At 41.9% G+C, this 19,550-nt stretch overlaps 1 long non-coding RNA gene across 1 annotated transcript in view; it reads left to right on the top strand.

Annotated features, from left to right (window-relative positions):
• The window catches only part of LOC132438806 (uncharacterized), a 92,207-nt gene that overhangs the window by 27,163 nt on the left and 45,494 nt on the right, over window positions 1-19,550 (top strand). The window contains exon 2 of the long non-coding RNA XR_009522225.1: window positions 11,986-12,194. This is a non-coding gene — a long non-coding RNA (uncharacterized lncRNA). The remainder of the gene's footprint in view (window positions 1-11,985; window positions 12,195-19,550) is intronic.

Genomic DNA, 19,550 nt, shown 5'->3' with positions numbered 1-19,550 from the left:
GCTGCGCGTGGGCTTTCTTTTTTAGTTGCGGCGAGCGGGGGCTACTCTTCATTGCGGTGCATGGGCTTCTCATTGCGCTGGCTTCTCTTGCTGCAGAGCACAGTGTGCTCTAGGCGTGCGGGCTTCAGTAGCTGTGGCGCCCAGGCTTAGTTGCTCCGCGGCTGTGGGATCTCCCAGGACCAGGGATCAAACCCGTGTCCCCTGCGTTGGCAGGCGGATTCTTAACCACTGTACCACCAGGGAAGTCCAGCCATTAAGTTTTGAAGCAGTTTGTTTCAGAACAAAAGCAAACTGGTACATGGAGTAATCCAGAGATTAGCAACAGCAGGGAGTCACTACTATCAGAGGCTGTAGAGACAAAGGGAGGAGGCCGTATAAATGGGGCCCAGGGTAACCAGATCACCCAATGGAAGAGGAATAAGGGCAGCAGTGTCCCATGGAGGCTTAGAGGCACAGAGCAGCTGGAGTTGATTGAGGCAGAGAGGGGGGGAAATACCCTGGCTTCTCTCTTCTCTCTGCCCTCCAATCTCCCACTAGGGCTGGACATCAGCTGAGCTCAGCTGGCAGCCAGGAGGAACAAGAGCCTGGAGATGCAGGCTTCAGGGGTCAGCCCTTCTGCAACGCAGAGGAGAGGAAGGGAAGGGCTGGGAATGGATCCAAGTGCAAATAGTCCCAAGACTGATCTTACACATCCTTTGGGAGAAAGAAAAAGAAGTGGGATTACTTCTTTTTTATTTTATTCCCTATTCAGGAATTTATCCCAAATTAAAAATGAATTCTAGCTGTTGGAAAATTGTCATTGCAAGTGTCTCAACTTTTTTTTTTTTTTTTTTTGCGGTACGCGGGCCTCTCACTGTTGTGGCCTCTCCCGTTGCGGAGCACAGGCTCTGGATGCACAGGCCCAGCGGCCATGGCTCACGGGCCCAGCCGCCCCGCGGCATGTGGAATCCTCCCGGACCGGGGCACGAACCCGTGTCTCCTGCATTGGCAGGTGGACTCTCAACCACTGCGCCACCAGGGAAGCCCAAGTGTCTCAACTTTTGACAAAATATTCCATCAAACTGTATTAGCTTATTTATAAAATGTTGTACCCACATTGGCCCATCAAAAACACATCATTAAAACATAGCCTGAACGATGCTTTTGTTAGGTCAAAAAACACAGATGATATAAAACACTAATTTGATTAATTTCAATTCATTCAACAAGCATTAAAAACTTTTTGTATGCCAATCAAGCACAGTGAAGGATGACACAACATATATGCACACACATATAGACACAGACAATTGCAATAAAGTACAAATGTTGTCACTGAGGTACAAACAGAGTGGGGTGGGGTCATTTAAGCTGGGTCTTGAAGAATGAGTAAGAGTTCACCAGGTGGAAAAGATAAAGAATAGTTTTTCAGGAGGAGTGTGCAGAGGTTCAGAGATAAGACACAGATGTCATATTTAAGAAACTCTAAGTAGTTAGTGTATTGTAGTTTGGTGTGGCTGAAACATTGACTGTGGAAGGGATATGGAGGGAGATGACGCCAAAGAAGTGGCAGGGGTTAGACCATGGAGGCCTTATACGTCAAGTTGAAGAGTTTGCCCTTTCAGGGTAATTGGGAGACATTTTAAATTTTATTAGATTTTTAAGAATTCAAATGATACATGCTTATTTTAAAGAGTTAATGATGTAAAAGAAAAAAAAGGTCACGATTTCGGTTCTCTCCTATATGGGAGGTAGCCAGGGCTAGTAATCAGGAGGGTATCCTGACATACCTTTCTGTATTTGAGGGTTGGTTGGTTTGCTTATTTGAGCTCACCTGGATTGCAAAAAAGGTATACAGTCATCCCTTAGTATGGGGGAATTTGTTCTAGGGCTCCTGTGGATAGCAAAATCCAAGGGTGTTCAAGTTCCTTATGTAAAATAGTGTAGTATTTGCATATAACCTATGCATATTCTCCCATATACTTTAAATCATCTCTAGATTACTTATAATACCTAAAACAATGTAAATGCTATGTAAATAGTTGCTTGTGCGAGGCAAATTCAAGTTTTGCTTTTTGGAACTTTCTGAAATTTTTTTCCCCCAAATATCTTCAGTTCAGGGTTGGTTGAATCTGCCAATGCAGAGCGCAAGGCTGCAGAAGGCCAGCTGCAACTTATCCTGCAACTTGCTTTTTTCCCTTAACAATATATGGACATCCCTCCAGATGAGTTAGATTTAACTCATTTATTTATTCAACCATTCTGTTACTGGTGGACACGTTGTTTTCCGTTTTCAGCAATTACAAAAATATTGCAGTATGCGTCCTCAAGATGAGTCTGGGTATACTGGGGCTTTCATTTCAGTAAAACAGATTCTCAAAAGCAGGATATCTGGGTCAATGGATGTTTGCATTTTTACTTATAATGGATGTGTCCAGATTATTTTTCTAATAGGTTGTAGAAATTCCTATTCCTCAATGCTGTCAGCCGGAACTGGACATTATCACTCTTCCACTTGTAAATTTTGGTAAATATAATGAGTGAAAAAAAGGCTGCATTGGTTTAATTTGCATTTCCTGGACTTCTACAGACGTTGAGCATCTTATGTTTGTCGACAATTTGTACATTCCCATATGTGAATTGCCTGCTTATTTTTCTATTCAGTTGTCTTTTTTTAAATCACTTGGTAAGAGCTCTTTGAATATTAGTAATTGTTAATCTTTATATGTACGTTTTACAAAGGTTCCCTTTTATCCCAGATTATCATTTGTATTTTTTTAAAGAAAACATTTTATTTGGAAATATTTAGAGACTAACATGAAGTTGTGAAAGGGTACAGAGTCCTATGTACCCTTCACCCCACTTCTGCCAAGGGTAGCATCTTATGTAACTATAGTACACTATCAAAACTCCATTTGTCTTTTGATGTAGTGTATGGTGCTATTTTGCATTCAATAATTTTCTTATAAATTTTAGTATCTGTTAAGGTAATTCCCACCACTTCATGCTTTTTCTTGGCTATTCTCAGATTCTTATTTTTTCCATTCAAAATTTAAAATAATTTTAGCTACTTACTCCCCTTGTCTTCCACCTAAAATTCTGATTACAACTCAAAATTATATATTAGTTGGTGAAAGATTGACAATCCTGATTGCAACTCCCTTAAAGTAATATATTAGTTTGTGAAGGATGGACATTTTAAGATATCAATACCAAGTTTTCCTACCCAGGAATGTAATATTTCTCTCCAGCTATTCAGGTCTATTCCCTTCAATAAGAATTTAGTTCTCTTCATGTAGATCATGTACTTTCTTTTTTATTTATTTATTTATTTGGCTGCGTTGGGTCTTCGTTGCTGCGCGCGGGCTTTCTCTAGTTGCAGCAAGCAGGGGCTACTCTTTTTTACGGTGCTCAGGCTTCTCATTGTGGTGGCTTCTCTTGTTGTGGAGCACGGGCTCTAGACGTATGGGCTTCATTAGTTGCAGCATGCGGGCTCAGTAGTTGCAGTTCGCGGGCTCTAGAGCACAGGCTCAGTAGTTGTGGCGCACGGGCTTAGTTGCTTCGTGGCATGTGGGATCTTCCCAGACCAGGGCTCAAACCCGTGTCCCCTGCATTGGCAGGCATATTCTTAACCACTGTGCCACCAGGGAAGCCCTAGATCATGTACTTTCTATGGATAATTTGTTCATAGGCATTTTACAATTCTTGTCACTGGTATAAATGATGTATTAGTTTTCTATTGCTGCTGTAACAAATTACCACAAATTTAGTGGCTTAAAACAACACAAATGTATTATCTTACAGTTCTGGAGGTCAGAAGTCATAAAATCTGCTGTCAGCAGAGCTGTGTTCCTTCTGGAAGCTCTAGGAGGGGGTCCATTTCCTTCCCTTTACCTGCTGTCAGAGGCCACCTGCATTCCTTGGCTCATGGCCCCTCTCTTGAGTCATTCCTATGTCTGCTTTCATCTTCAGATCGCCTACTCTTCCCTAACTCTTCTTGCCTCTTATAAGGGGCCATGATTACATTGGGCTCACCTGGATAATTGAATAATCACTTCATTTCCAGGTCCTTAACTTAATCACATCTGCAATGTTCCTTCTGTCATTTAATGCAACATATTCACACGTTTTGAAGATTAGCATGTGGACATCTTTGGGGGAGGATGTTATTCTATTCACCACAATTGAGGTTATGTTTCATGTCTTACTGTTTATTGCTGGCATGAAGAAAATTTTATTTATTTTTGTATTTTTAACTACTATCATTCACCTTACCAAAGTTTAATTACTTCAAATAGTTTTGGTAGAATCCTTTAGATTTCCTAAATATATAATTATATCACATGAAAATAATGTAATTTTTGTCTCTTTTTTCAATATTTATTTAAGAATTAATAATTGGTGTATCACATTAGTTAAGGTCTCCAAAGTAATGCCAAGAATGATGATTATGACAGAAATGACTTCAGCTTTATATTATAGTTGCTACTAGTTTTGGGTAAATAATTTTTATCATTTTAAAATAGCTTTCCTTTTTGTGTGTTGGTGGGAAATGAGCTCATAAATGCTCTTTCCTCCATAGGGGGTTCAGGAGGTGGTGGCTAGACTCTCAAACCTCTGGGTCCAAATGTTGTTTTTTGTTTTTTTTTTAATCACTCAAACTGAGATAAAATCAGAACAACTAGATATTTTCATTTCAGTCTACTGGGATCAGCAAGATGGGGCAATCCCACTAAGGACCTCCCAGGGCACCCCAGAGTCTATCATACATCTCTTCTCAGGGAGCCATAAAATCTTTCCCTCAGCCCAGGAAGGAGAACTCTCAGAACAACTCCTGGCCTCACACACTGTCCAGTTTCCATCAGAACTCTTATTTTGGTATTTATGCTGCTGCAAAAACAGATCGCAAAGGGGAGGGACTGGGGATGTTCACCCAGTTTGTCATCTTCCTAGAATCTCCATAATTACGTCACACTGAAGTTTTGAAGCAGAGTAACATGATTAGATTTCTGTTTTAAAAAGTATTTCTGGAAGAAGCTTAAGTGATTGCTTTGAACAGGATCCCAGTTTTAAAAAAAATATGACAAGGGGAACTGTTACATAAAATATGGTATATCCACAGAGGAGATTATACCAGGCTGTGAATACAAGGAAACAGGTCATCTTAGAGGGAGCCTGTCACACCATGGAACACTATGTAGCAGTCCCAATAAGGTGGTTCTGAATATACTGACATGGCAAATCTCCAAGACATATTAAGTGGAAGAAGGAAATAGCAAAACCGTTTATGGCACCCTTAATGCTTTTTAAAAAAACATACAAAAAATAGTAAAAAAAAATTTTTCTGGGTTGATATGCATAGAAAATATACAGAACACTCCCAGCTGATTACCATGGTTAAATTTTGAAGTTTTGATTATCTGTATTGTTCACATTTTTAAAAAATGATAATATATTCATGTTGTGTGCAATTAAAAATGTTTCAAAGAATAAATAAAACAGACTATTGTGAGTGCAGAAGAGAAATGAAGTAATATGAAGCTGGAAGTAATATGGTGTTAAGGGAGATGCAGAAAAATGGAGAAGGGAGAGGTATTTAGGAAGCAATAACCAAAATATTTTAAAGCATCTGATAGAGGGAATTCCCTGGCGGTCCAGTGGTTAGGACTCCACGCTTTCACTGCCGAGGGCGTGGGTTTGATCCCTGGTCAGGGAACTAAGATCATGCAAGCTGCACAGCGTGGCCAAAAACCCCCAAAAAACAAACAAACAAAAAACAAAACACAGCATCTGATGGAAAGGGAGGCATCTAGGATGACTTAAGGTTTTGAGCTTAGGTGATGGGGCGGATGAGATTTTGGGGGAGCTGGTGTCGGGGTAAATGTCCAAACTCTTAATTTCCTTAACAATCCCTTCCAAGCTTAAGGCATATAAGGCCACGGATACCTGTTGGTTCTGTATCTGGGGAGATGATTAAGAGAAAGCTGAGAAATAAACCTTCACCTAAATTCTTGCCTACAGTGCTAGATTAACCTTGCCACTCCCTAGAGGAAAATGCCAGGGCAATTAGTTATTATTACAATGACAGCTCTGGCCAAAGACTCCAATGTCATCCCCTTGTCGAGTTAGGCTGGTGGGCACCTGAGCCTAGAACGCATGACTTGCCTTGAGTGGTAAAGCCTAAATAAACAACTTCAATCTTCCTTTTCCCCCATCGCCCTCTGAAACCCCCTTGGTTCTTTACCTAGAAGAAGGCTTGGACCCTTTCCTACCCCACAGTGACCTGGGATCAAAGAGAAATGAACCAAGATTGGAACCCGTAAATAAGAATCCAAACAGACAAGCACCATGAGAATGCTAGAGCTTCTCGCCTCTCTCAGCTTCACGCTAAAATACACACACACACACACACACACACACACACACACACACACACACACACACACACACACACACACACACACACACACCCCATCTCCAACACCCTGGGGCTTGCACTACCCAGGTCTTAGTGCATAAAACTAATCCTCTTTAGATGTGTGTGTGTCCAAATGTCTCTTTGGCATTGGCCCCAGAAGCTGCTGAAAAATGTCAGAAAGGAAGTTAATAAATGAACCTCAAGGCCACACTCCACTGGACCTAGGAGCCTCTCTGGGTTAATTATCATCTCAGTGGTGTTCGGTTATAGCGTCCAGTCAGGCCCCCAAGTGTTTAACATACGAAACAAAGTCCAAACCATGCACCACTTGTGATGTAAAATCCTTAGACATGCCACTACTTCACATTTTTCACACTCCAAATCTTTCTTTATCAACTTAATCCCTTGTTTCCACAGAGTAATTAAAGCTCCTTTTCCACTTTTTCCACTTAAAAAAGCCAGCAGGGAATCCCCCCCTCTCCCCCTACCCCAGGTTCACTGGCTGGAACTTGGATTCTTCTGCAGTCACAGCAGGGACTTTCAGTCCAGGCCACACACTGGAATCACCTGGGAGCTTAAGAAGCCCCATTCCTAGAGACTTAGACTTAATTGCTTCAGGTAGGGCCCAGGCACCAGGATTTTGAAAACTTATCAGGTGATTCTAATGGGCAGTCAGGGTTGAGAATGACTCACCTCCAGCCCGGACATGCTGCTCATGGACTAAGCAAGCTACAGCTCTTCCAAGTGGATTTTCTCTAATTCCAAATCTCTCTTGGTTCCACTTTTCTAAAATTCTAATCTGATTGATAGAACATTCTGTGGTGCTGGTGTTAACCTAAAACAAGAAAATAGCCACTTATTTTACCAGCAAAACAAGTTTATTTGGGAACAGCAAAGAAATGAAATTTGGGACATGCAAATATGGTGAACCACATGCAAGTCTAGTAAAGCAAAGGACGGGAAACTCTTTTATAGAAGAAGGGGAAGTTGAGAGGGGCTGTTATGTCCACTGGAGGAAGCTGGGGGCTTGAAGTATAGTGGTTTTCCATTGGCTGAGTTGTGACAGTCTCTCATTGGCTGACCTCTTGCCAGGCAAGGAGATCTTTCTTCCTCCTGCTGGTGGTAGTAAAGTAGTGTCACTTCCTGCAGGGGATGCAAGGTAAGTGTCTTCCTGTTGGGATCTGTATTGATGTGGAATGGTACATGCATGAGAGCTCCCCCTTTGGTCTCCTGACTCCATTGTAATAGGTTTCTATTATTTATTTATTTTTATTGGAGTATACAATGTTGTGTTAGTTTCTGCTGTACAGCAAAGTGAATCAGTTATACGTTTACATATATCCACTCTTTTTTAGATTCTTTCCTCATACAGGTCATTACAGAGTATTGAATAGAGTTCCCTGTGCTATACAGTAGGTTATTATTAGTTATCTATTTTACATATAGTTGTGTGTATATGTCAATCCCAATCTCCCAATTTGTCCCTCCCCCTCTTTTCCCTTTGGTAACCATAAGTTTGTTCTCTACATCTGTGACTATTTCCATTTTGTAAATAAGTTCATTTGTTCCATTTTATTTTTAGATTCCACATGTAAGTGGTATCATATGATATTTGTCTTTCTCTGTCAGACTTACTTCACTCAGTATGACAATCTCTAGGTCCATCCATGTCGCTGCAAAAGACATTATTTCATTCCTTTTTATGGCCGAGTAATATTCCATTGTATATATGTACCACATCTTTATCCATTCATCCATCAATGGACATTTAGGTTGCTTCCATGTCCTGGCTATTGTAAACAGTGCTGCAGTGAACATTGAGGTGCATGTATCTTTTTGAATTACAGTTTTCTCCGGATATATTCCCAGGAGTGGGATTGCTGGATCATATGGTAGCTCTATTTTTAGTTTTTTAAGGAACATTCATACTGTTCTCCATAGTAGCTGAGGTTTCTCTTTATTAATTTTCACAAGGGAAATGCTCATATCAGGACTGGAACTAGAATGAGACAAGTGAGGCATGTAGGGTGCATGCTTTAAGGAAGCTCTTACTTTCAGATGCTGACCCTTCACTTGCACAATCCTGGGAGTGAGTGCTTCCTTAAATTTTGAACATGAAAATGTGCCTCACATTAGGTGCACATTAGGTGCCTCACCCTAATCTTGGCCCTGCTTCATATAGTACGTGCATTCTTTTTTTTTTGGATCACATTTTTTTTTTATACAGCAGTTGTTATTAGTCATCAATTTAATACACATCAGTGTATACATGTCAATCCCAATCGCCCAATTCATCACCCCCCCACCCCCACTCCCCTGCTGCTTTCCCCCCTTGGTGTCCATACGTTTGTTCTCCACATCTGTGTCTCAATTTCTGCCCTGCAAACCAGTTCGTCTGTACCATTTTTCTAGGTTCCACATATATGCGTTAATAAGCGATATTTGTTTTTCTCTTTCTGACTTACTTCACTCTGATGACAGTCTCTAGATCCATCCATGTCTCAACAAATGACCCAATTTCATTCCTTTTTATGGCTGAGTAATATTCCATTGTATATATGTACCACGTCTTCTTTATCCATTCGTCTGTCGATGGGCATTTAGGTTGCTTCCATGACCTGGCTATTGTAAATAGTGCTGCAGTGAACATTGGGGTGCATGTATCTTTTGGAATTGTGGTTTTCTCAGGGTATATGCCCAGTAGTGGGATTGCTGGATCATATGGTAATTCTATTTCTAGTTTTTTAAGGAACCTCCATACTGTTCTCCATAGTGGCTGTATCAATTTACATTCCCCCTAACAGTGCAAGAGGGTTCCCTTTTCTCCACACCCTCTCCAACATTTGTTGTTGGTAGATTTTCTGATGATGCCCATTCTAACTGGTGCGAGGTGATAACCTCATTGTAGTTTTGATTTGCATTTCTCTAATAATTAGTGATGTTGAGCAGCTTTTCATGTAGCATGTGCATTCTTGATGAGGGTGTTACTGCCTCCAAGGGGACAAAAATTGGTTCCTGGTTTGGTGGGGGGGGCAAAAAAATCTTGCTGATTTTATATATGAAACACATATATACATATATGTATTTTAAATACATATAATACATCTGTGTTATTAAAATTTCATGGGGGTGGCAACTAGGCAAAAAAAGTCTAAAAAGGCTTTTAGAGGAAGCAATAGTGAAAAAAAGGTGGGGAAACACTGATATAGAACATTGAGCATAATGCTGTTAAGTGCTTGAAATGAAGCTAGTGAGACTGAGAAACTGAATTTTAAATTACATTTAATTTTAATTCATTTCAATTTAAATACCTACCTATGGTTGCTGATTACCATGCTACACAGCTCAGATTGAGAGAATGGACAAGACAAATAAGACTGTTACAATCCTGCTCTGGTCCAAAGCACAAGCATCCTGGAAGCAAACAGGATCTCCCTGGCAGTTCACAATATAAGCACTGATCCACTCACTCACATAATATCTCAGAACCCAACACATATTACCAGCCATGCACCAGGGAGGGGCAGACAAGAAGCAGAGCAGAGGAAAAAGAAAGATCAAACTCAACAGGGATAAATGCACTATAAGAGGATAATGGGGGCAGTGTTTGGGAGGAAATGATCTCCAAGCCACATGACCGACCTCATTGAGCGGTGCTTGAAACATACCCCTCACCCTCTCTTACAACCAGAACACCTTGCGTTTATACTTTTGGGGTTTTTTTTGGCTGTGCTTTGCAGCTTGTGGGATTTTAGTTCCCCAACCAGGGATCAAACCCGGGCCCACGGCAGTGAAAAAGCACCGAGTCCTAACCACTGGACCGCCAGGGGATTCCCACGCTTTGCATTTGTAAAAGGTAATTTTTCCATAAAATGTCCTGGCTTTGTCCCTCCCCAAAGTCCCAGTCTTAAATTTGTATCCCTTTACTTGTCCATTATCACCAGGATCCCCAGTATACCTGATGCATCTGTTTCTTATTCTAGAACTCCCTGGGCCCACGCATTCTGCTCCAAAGGTGTGTCCTGTTCCCATAGTTGTCCAAACTGGAGACACCCCTCGCCGATTCTCCAGCCTAAATCTGCTCTGCCCTCAGGAGCCCAGGAAGAACAGTTTATCTTCCAACCGTACTTTTCCTTAGCTTTTAAAAAAAATTAACAGTAAACATTTGTATCTCAAAAGTGTCCGTGAGTCAAGAGTTCGAGATCAGATTAGCTGTGAGGTTCTGGTGTGGGGTCTCTTGTGAGGTTGCAGTTGAGATGTCAGCCGGAGGTGTTGTCATCTGAAGGTTCGATGGGGCTGGAGGGTCCACTTCCAAGATGGGTCACCTCATTCACACGGCCAGCAAGTTGGCACTGGCTGTTTGCAAGAGGCCTCGATTCCTTGCCACATGGACCTCTACCTAGGGCTGCTTGAGGGTCCTTCAACTTTTAACTCTTCAGTAAACTTTATCTATTCTGAAAGTACTAAAAGTATTTTCTTTTACCCACCATTATTCCTGCAGCAGAACTAAATGCTACTTCCTCTGGATTTCTAGCCCCCTTCCCCTCGGGTGCTTCCCTATGCTTTTTCAAGTGGATTGGTGAGGTGCATTTGTTCCTTTCTCTTTTACCAGAGTAGGGCTGATACTCTGCAGATCCAGGTGCCGTCTTCCCACTTCCTCTTCCAAGCCCAGGATTCCTGTCCTGACTGCGAGATTAAAACCTGTTTGTCAAGCTAATTCCATTCATCCTTGAATTTCTGATGTTCTCCTTTCAAATCCCAAGCAATCATTTGTTCTCCAGATACCAAAGTCTGGAGCCATCTTTCCTCTTGATAGATGATCCTGAGAAAACCTGAATTTTAGAACAAAATGGTCTTTTAAATCCCTAAAAGAAACTCGTGGGTGTGCAACAATTTTATTGAGTTTTCCTTTCACTTCACCTGAAGGAAATAGCACATCTCTTGTAGAGTAAGATCTCTCTGCTTCCTTATCTGTCATTGATGTTTGAACCCAGTCCGAGGGCCCCTAACCCCATGCCCATTATCTAGGCTTAGGAACGGCCAGCTCTGGGTGAGAAATAGAATGGAAAGAATATGGATATTGCAGACCATACAATTTACCAACCTCCAAATCTGCACTGTGGCTCTTAGCCTGCTTTGAGGTGAGCCTGCACTGGTCCTATAAGTGCATAAGATCTGGAGGCTCTCACTGTGTGAATGGGGTTTCCATCCCAGCGTTGAATCTGTCTGGTGTGCACTGGAGCTCAGAAGAGATGATGGTTAAATGTTCAGGATTTTTGCAAGCTGACTGTTAAGTACAGCCTTTATTAAAAATGAAGTTATACAAAGCAGTGGTTACCAGAGGAGAAAGGGCAGGGGGCAGGGAAGAAGGAGGGCAAAATGGATAAAGGGGATCAACTGTATGGTGACAGATGGAAACTAAACTTTTATTTTGATGAACACATGATACGTCATACAGAAGTAGAAATATCATGTTGTACACATGAAACTTACATAATGTTATAAACAAACGTTACCTCAATAAAAATCTAAAAAATTCAGTCACATAAACTTATGAGGAACTAAATTACATATTTTTTTTTTTTTAGTGGTACGCAGGCCCCTCACTGTTGTGCCGTCTCCCCTCGCGGAGCACAGGCTCCGGACGCACAGGCTCAGCGGCCATGGCCCACGGGCCCAGCCGCTCCGCGGCATGTGGGATCCTCCTGGACCGGGGCACGAACCCGTGTCCCCTGCATCAGCAGGCGGACTCTCAACCACTGCACCACCAGGGAAGCCCTAAATTACATCTTAAAAGGTAATAAGTATTCAAAACTCATTGCTTCCAGATAATTTTACATTTTACTATTTTCTATACTCTTGAAGTATATAAATGCATACATACGTATATGTATATCTATCTATAAGATATATGCTATACAGTACTTGGCATACGGTCACAGAAATACTGTGAAAATACTACATAACAGGCATCTCTTTCCAACTCCCAACTCTGTTCAGTGACATCATACTGATAGCTCGAAATCAGCTGCAGTTGAGTATTTGTACCATGGAAATCATCCAGTGCTTCAAATCAAGTATTGATTTGTTTTGTTGATTAGATGTCCATACTTTAGAAAGTGATAAAAATTTTAATAATGCAGATTAAACATAAAAGTGTGTCACATCTACAGTGGTTACGTTGTGAATACTACAAAATATTGTGAAATCGTGATTGAACTGTAGCCGTAAGTTGACTATAGATAACAAGATTTCGGCAAAATTCAACAAAAGCATTCCATAAGAATTAATTGCACAGTAAAGGAATCAATCAATAGAGTGAAAAGGTAACCTATGGAATGGGAGAAAATATTTGCAATCCATATATCTTTTAAGGGGTTAATATCCAAAATATATAAGGAACTCTTACAACCCAATAGAAAATAACTAATAACCCAATTAAAAAATGGGTTAAGAATTTGAATATACATTTTTTTCCGAAGAAGGCATACAGATGGCCAATAGGTATACGAAAAGATGCTCAATATCAATAATCATCTCCCTAAATGCAAATCACAACCACAAAAAATATTACCTCACTCCTGTTAGGGTGGTTATTATCAAAAAATCAGAAGACAGTTAAGTGTTTGTGAGGATGTGGAAAAATTGCAACCCTCATACACTGTTGGTGGGAATATAAATGGTTCAGCTGCTATGGAAAACAGCATGAAAATACCACAAAAAATTAAAAATAGAACTACCATATGATCCAGCAATCCCATTTCTAGTATTTATCCCAAAGAACTGAAATCAGGATCTCAAAGGGAAGATCACCCATGTTCACTGCAGTATTAGTCACAATAGCCAAGATGTGGAAACAGCCTAAATGTGCATCAATGGATGAATGGATAAAGAAAATGTGGTCTGTGTATATAACGGAATATTATTCAGCCTTAAAAAGGAAGCAAATCCTACCATATGCAGTAACATGGATAAACCTGGAGGACATTATGCTAAGTGAAATAAACAAGTCACAGAAGGACAAATACTGCATGATCTCACTTATAGGAGGCACCTAAAATAGTTAAAGTCATGCAAGCAAAGAATAGAACTGTGGTTGCCAGGGCCAGTGGGAAAGGAGATGGAGAGTTTTGTTTTTTTGTTTTTTTCTTTCAGATGGAGAGTTTTTAATCAACAACTATAAAATTTCAGTTTTGCAAGAGGAGTAAGTTCTAGAGATCAGCTGTACAACAGTTGTGCCCAGAAATAACAATGCTGTGTTGTACACTGAAAAATTTAAGAGGATACATCTCATGTTACGTGTTTTTTTTGTTTTGTTTTGTTTTGGTTTTTTTTTGCGGTACGCGGGCCTCTCACTGTTGTGGCCTCTCCCGTTGAGGAGGACAGGCTCCGGATGCGCAGGCTCAGCGGCCATGGCTCACGGGCCTAGCCGCTCCGCGGCATGTGGGATCTTCCCGGACCGGGGCACGAACCCGTGTCCTCTGCATCGGCAGGTGGACTCTCAACCACTGTGCCACCAGGGAAGCCCTCATGTTACGTGTTTTTAACTGCAATAAAATTTTGAGAAAGAATTAATCAGCTATGTGTAATTTATAGCAGAGTATTTTATATTTCATTATTATTTGCAAATTGTGGGATGCCCCTTCTTTATATCTGCAAAATGTATAATAAACTTATGTTTGTATAGACACGCATGCATTTTTTTCCCCCTCAGAGCTTGTTGTTAAACATTTACCAGCACTGCTGAACCTGGCTGTCCACTCAGGACTTTGGGAAAAGGAGTGCTGCTGTGCAGTGCCAGCTCAGTACCTGCCAAGTTCAGATTCCCGCTTCCTGACGGCTCTGTCCCATGGCAGGAACCGTGCTTCCTCCACCTGGGACTTTGCCCAGAAGTGCAGTTTGGCTCTGACAGTAAGGCGTCCTCCAAGGAGCTGGCCACCCACATCTCTGCCTTCTGCACACACTCGCTTCACTCTGCCAAATCACCAGATGTGAGACGTGTCTCAGCACAGGAAAGAAACAGGAAAGATGGCGGGGATCCTGAGCCCCTCAGTCCTCAGCCTCCTGCTCTCTACCCAGATGTCAAGGGACTTGTATACAGACAAAAACCAAGGTTTTCTTTCTCTAAGAAATGTTGCTTCACATGTGGCCTACAACTATCTCCTTTAGAACCGCCCGGTACACATGTACTTTCCTGGACCCTATCCAGGCCTCCTGAGTTATCATCTCTAGGGTAGAGTCTGAACTTTGAACTGCTCTACTCATTCATTCATCTATTGAGGGCCTGCTGTCTGCCAGGCACTGTTCTAGGCTCTGGATATACCAGGGAACAAAACAGACAAAACCCCTGTTTGCATGGAGGTTACACTAATGAAGAAACACCAAATAGACAAGACATGTATGGAAAATATATAGTATATTAGTTAGTAATAAGTGCTAGGGAGAAGAATAAAGCCAGGATAGGGGGTAGGAAGTATGAAGGGGAAATTTGAGGAAAGATCTGAAAGAAGATAGTGAGACATGTGGCTATCTGGGAGGAACAGTGCTCCAGGCAGAGGGAACAGCAAATACAACAGCCCCAAGGAAGGAGTTTGCTTGTGTAACAGGGAAGAACAAAATCTGACTCCATGTTGAATCGTTTCTTTTATTTTTAACCTTTGCTCTCCATTGCTTTTTATTACTATAATCACTAAAAAGATGTTGTCTATAGGTATTGGCATACATAATGGCCTCCCTCTGGGAACCCTGCCCCTCTGTGTAAATGTTAAAGTGCCTTTGTTCAGCTCACAGGGAAGCATCCTGACCCTGTTCACCTGTGAATGGCTGCAAGAAAGAAGAAATTAACACATCCCCTCCCCGAGGCTGGCCAAACCAGGAGATGTTTTGCAAGACTTATGGTCTTATTACTTTACTTCCTCACCTCCTCCCCTTCTCTGTTCTATAAAAGAAACTAGCATCCAGACCCCGATAAGATGGTACTCTAGGACATTAGTCTGTTGTCTTCTCGGACACCCGGCTTTCTGAATAAAGTCATGATTCCTTGCCTCAACACCTCATCTCCTGATTTATTGGCCTGTCATTCAGCGAGCAGAGTGAGCTTGGACTCAGTAACACTTGGAGTGATCAAGGAAAGGGAGGAGACCAGTATGGTTGAAGAATTCCCAGAGATTCTTCTGCACACAGAAATGGAGAACTCCTAGCAGAGCAAACGCCACTAACTTTTTCACGTAAAGTCTGTCATCCTCTGCACACTTGTGTTTCCAGACTGTTCCTCCAGTTCATTTGTTTCTTTCACCAAACATTTATTGAGCACTTACAAAGTGCCTGTATTATGAGGCTGAAAGTCCTTCACTTGTAAACATTTTCTGGCATCTTTGTCTGTCAATCCAACACCCTCTGATCCCAGCTGGATTTCATTCTTCAGTTTCTTGAACCTTAAGTTACGAGCCTACTGCCATCCCCCAAACTCTCTGCAGTTACCCTTTATTCTCTGCTTGTGGCCACAGGATAACATTAGTTCCCCAAACCTGGGTCCACTTCCCAGAACCTCCCTGTCCCAGCAAAAGGTTCAGGTCCTTCATTGGCCTGCAAGGGGCGTCAGGAGATTGAGTTTAGTGTTGGACATTGAGCCTGAGGCACCTGGGATGCACATAGGAGGCCATGCACAGCAGGTCATTGGGTTGGTAGCTGTATGGCTCAGAAGAGAGGGCAAGGATGGAAGTAGTGATTGAAGTCACCATAATCATTTGTTGAACTGCTTTCCATGTGCTAAGCTGGTGGTTCTCAACCCTGACTGTACATTCAAAGTGTCTGGAGAGCTTTAAAAATATATAGATACAAGGGTCCAACTGCAGACCAATGAACACCAAATCTCTGGGGGTGGGGCCCAGGCATCTGTACATTGTAAAAGTGTTCCAGGTGATTCTAACATGCAAGCAGAGTTGAGAACCAGTGGGATCAGTGATTCTTAACCTTGGCTATGCATTGGAATAAACCAGGGAGCTTTAAAAAGTATTGCTGCCTTGGTCCCATCCACAGAGGTACTGCTGTGTTAAGTGGTCTGGGTGCAGCTGGGCTTGGGGAGTTTAAGAAGCTCCCCCGGTAATGAAGTCCAGGTTGAGATAAACCTTGGATACTCTCTTCCTCCATCCACTGAGCTAGGTGATGGACACCTGGGATGAGAGGATTACAAAGATGAAGCAGAAATCTTTCCAATCCTCAAGAATCTCACTCTGTCATAGAAGGCACCTTAAACCAAAAGTTAACCATGGTACTTGGAAAACTCCCATCACCCTTTTTCTATGCACCTTGTTCTAGCTCTGAAAGTTCAAACTCCAATTGTCTATTTTGATGACATCCTCTGTCCTGCCACCCATTCTACCCAATCAATCCCAATATACATGCTGTTTGACCTATTTGACCTTTCCATCCTTCAGTCTTTCCCAAACAACTTCGCTTCCTACCTGGATCCCACAATCAGTCACTTAATGACACTCTCACCAGTCCTCAAGTCTTTTGTCTCCTTGGCTTTCTGTCACTGTAATTCACCACATCCTATTGAGTCTGGCTTCTTGCACTTGGCCTATTGCATTTGACATTCATTCAAATTGTTGTGTGTATCAGTAGTTCATTACATTTTATTGAGTAGTATTCCATGGTATGGATGTACCACAGTTTATTTAGCCATTCAACAGCTGAAGGACATTGGGTTGTTTTCAATTTTGGTTATTATGAACACATCTGCTATAAACATTTGTATACAGGTTTTTGTGTGGATATAAGATTTCATTTCTCTTGGGTAAATATATAGGAGTGGGATTTCTGGGTCCTATGGTAAGTATATGTTTAACTTTATAAGAACTGCCAAACTGTTTTCCAAAGTGGCTCCACCATTTTGCATTTCAATGTATGACAATTCCAGTTGCTCCACATCCTTGCCAATACTCACTATTGTCTGTAGTTTTAATTTCAGGTGGTCCAATAGGTGTATCTCAGTAGTATCTCATTTGCATAAATCATATATTTGATCATGTTCCTCCCCTGCTTAAAACTGTCTTCAACCCCCCATTGCTTTTGGATGAAGCCCTAATTTGTTAGCGTGACTTGGAAGAGCCAGTTGCAGGGTCCCTGCTAACTTCTGAGCCCAGCTGTTGCCATCCTGTTGCCCTCTTTGCATTTCATGCTCTAGCCACGTTGCACTATTTTTCATAACCTCGATGCTCCTCGCTTTTGCATCTCCCTGTATGCAATCATCTCTTCCTAGAACATTCCCCCCTCTTCTTTTATGTGGTCAATTTCTACTTACTCTCCTATCTTTAACTTAGAGGTCAGTTACTCCAGATGTCACCGACCAGTTCTCTCCACTCCTAGTCTCAGTCTTAACTTCATTTCCCCCTCCTACCACGTTTCACCACCTGCAACCTGATGCACCCCATTCTAGCTGTTTCCAACTGTGGTAGATTTCAAAATCAGCCACCATACTTTGCAGCTCTTCCCATCAAGGGATGGAGTTTCTCTCAGATCCCTTGAATACTTACATATAAGGTAAGTATACTATGCCCGTTTTATAAGGAAACTGAACCCAAGATCACGTAGTTTGTAAATAATATAGCTGTGTTCAAACCCAGGAGTTCTGGCTCTAGATCCTAAGTTCCTACCACCATGCTGGGGAATCTGGCTGCCATGGACATGCCCATCTGTAGCTTTGCTTGCCCTGGACTCCTTTCTCACTGGCAACATCACCTTCCTTCTTTAGGGGAACTCCTTCTACATCCATTCCAACAATATGGTTTTTAATGGGCATTGCCAACCGTGACCTGCCCTGTTCCTTTGGCTACAGAGCTGAGCCAGGAAAATCAGAACCCTCCTTGCAGTTTTCTGAATTAAAACTATGGGAAGTGGGGTGAAGCTGAGGAGATACAAGCTTGGCAACCACTGATTGCCACGCTTTCAGCTTCATGGAGAAAACAGGTCTGAAAAAGAGAAAGTACCACGCACCCAAAAGGGAGTTGTGTGTGTGTGGCGGGGATGTGAGGGTCGGTGGGCAGATCGCGTGCTACACAGGAGCAGGGAGTACCTGAGTTCCCAGTTTTATTGTCAATGAAGGCAGTTGCTTCCTCATCTTCCCAAGATTTAGTTACCTTGGTCAATAAATTTCCCACTTCGCCTCAGTTAGTTGAAACTAGGTCACATGAAACAATTTAAAGAACCCTCACAACACACAAGCCTTGGAGGAATTAATCGAGAAGGATTAAGGCATTAGGTAAAACCAACCCCTTTGACCTCAGGGGTGGAGTTGGGGGAGGATCTGTTGATGACACAGGTGAGGGTGTAGCCTTGGGCCCCCATCTAAAATGAAAGCCCTCAGTCAAAACCTCAACTGGATTGCAAAGGCATTTAGGACTTGGGGGAGAAATGAAAAGGTATTCTTCTATATCAGAGGGAAAAAAGTGTCTAACAGGTTGTGAATAATTCAGATTTAATTACTAGGAAAATGCCTTCCTTTTTTTTTTTTTTTTTTTTTTTTAATCCTTTCTCCTGTCTGATGCTTAGGCAGCAGGTTTAGGAGATATTTTTGTTCCAGAAATTCTCCTTGAGAACTAGTGAGCCAAGTCCTCAGCTTTCTTCTTCTTGTGTGTGAAAGCCGGAGTGTTTGGATGTGGGCAGGAAGGAGCTGCAGGTATCTTGTAGCTCTTCCTACTGAATGCTGCCTGGCGTGGTACCCACTCTGGGGGTCCCACTCCAATGCCTGGGACCTCTGAGCTTGTGGCTTATAAACTAGACGGTACAGGTGTGAAATTCTCCCAGCCATGTACATGGGTGCCATTACAGTTCTGTGGTATTTCATCTAAGACACGGCCTCATCACTGCTCAGCAATCCTATTACATACCTACTGCCGTCGATTTCAAACCGCATTACTCACTTGGAGCCCTCAATACTCTCTATTCCACGCCCACTCTCCCCTCCTCTCCAGAAGATGAATTTTTAAAATAACAGTTTTATTGAGATTTAATTCATATGCCATAAAATTCACCCCTTTAGAGTATACAATTCAGTGATTTTTAGTATATTCACAAAGTTGCACAACCATCACCACTAATTTTAGAATATTTTTATAACTCCCAAAAGAAGCCCCATACCCTTTAGCAATTA

This window comes from Delphinus delphis, chromosome 15 (assembly GCF_949987515.2).
Source record: "Delphinus delphis chromosome 15, mDelDel1.2, whole genome shotgun sequence".
Lineage (NCBI taxonomy): Eukaryota > Metazoa > Chordata > Mammalia > Artiodactyla > Delphinidae > Delphinus > Delphinus delphis.
Note: the sequence above shows the minus strand (reverse complement) of the source record. Positions and strands in the feature narration are given on the sequence as shown.